Source organism: Apium graveolens, chromosome 5 (genome assembly GCF_009905375.1).
Source record: "Apium graveolens cultivar Ventura chromosome 5, ASM990537v1, whole genome shotgun sequence".
Taxonomy (NCBI): Eukaryota; Viridiplantae; Streptophyta; class Magnoliopsida; order Apiales; family Apiaceae; genus Apium; species Apium graveolens.
The window spans coordinates 258,210,571-258,211,388 of NC_133651.1; the positions used below are offsets into that span (position 1 = coordinate 258,210,571).

General features: G+C 41.9%; 1 non-coding gene across 1 annotated transcript; it reads left to right on the plus strand.

Moving 5' to 3' along the window:
* Positions 1-484: 484 nt before the first annotated feature.
* LOC141662752 (small nucleolar RNA R71) lies at positions 485-591 on the plus strand. Its single transcript, XR_012550848.1, has one exon. It is a non-coding gene; the product is annotated as a small nucleolar RNA R71 (small nucleolar RNA).
* Positions 592-818: the final 227 nt, after the last annotated feature.

The following is an 818-nucleotide window of genomic DNA, read 5'->3' on the forward strand; positions in this document are numbered from 1 at the left end:
ATACTGCTGATAAGGCTGCTGAACCGCATTTTGAGTATTGCTCCAGATGAAGTTAGGATGATTGCGATTATTGTGATAATAGGTGGCTGGAACAGGCTGCTGCGACCTCTGAAAGTTGCTCACAAACTGAGCTGACTCACTAGAAATAGCACACTGCTCCGTCTCATGGGCACCAACACAAAGGTCACAGACATTAGTGATCTGGTTAACTCCATAATTAGCCAAAGAATCCACCTTCATCGTCAAAGCCTTAAGCTGAGCAGCTATAGCAGTAGCTGCATCCACTTCCAGAATTCCCGCTACCTTGCCCTGAGGTAGTTTCTAAGTTGGGTTCTGGTATTCATTGGCAGCCATCAGCTCAATCAATTCATAAGCTTCATCATAGCTTTTAGCCCATAAGGCTTCTCCTGATGCTACATCAAGCATGGATCTAGAAGTAGCACCCAATCCTTTATAAAAATAGTTAATGATCATCCAGTTAGGTATCCCATAGTGAGGAAACTTTCTAATCATCTCTTTGTAGTGATCCCAAGCCTCACATAAAGATTCTTCAAATTGCTGAGCAAATTGAGTAAGTGCATTTTTGATTACAGCAGTCTTCGTCATAGGAAAGAATTTAGTTAGGAACTTTTGAGCAAGATCCTCCCATTTGGTGATAGACCCTGGTGGTAGAGAATGTAACCAGCATTCAGCTTTATCCCGCAGAGAGAATGGGAAAAGCCTCAATTTAATAGCATTTTCAGAAACTCCATTAAACTTGAAAGTATCACAGATCTCGATGAAATCTCTGATGTGCATGATGGGGTCTTCTATCGGAG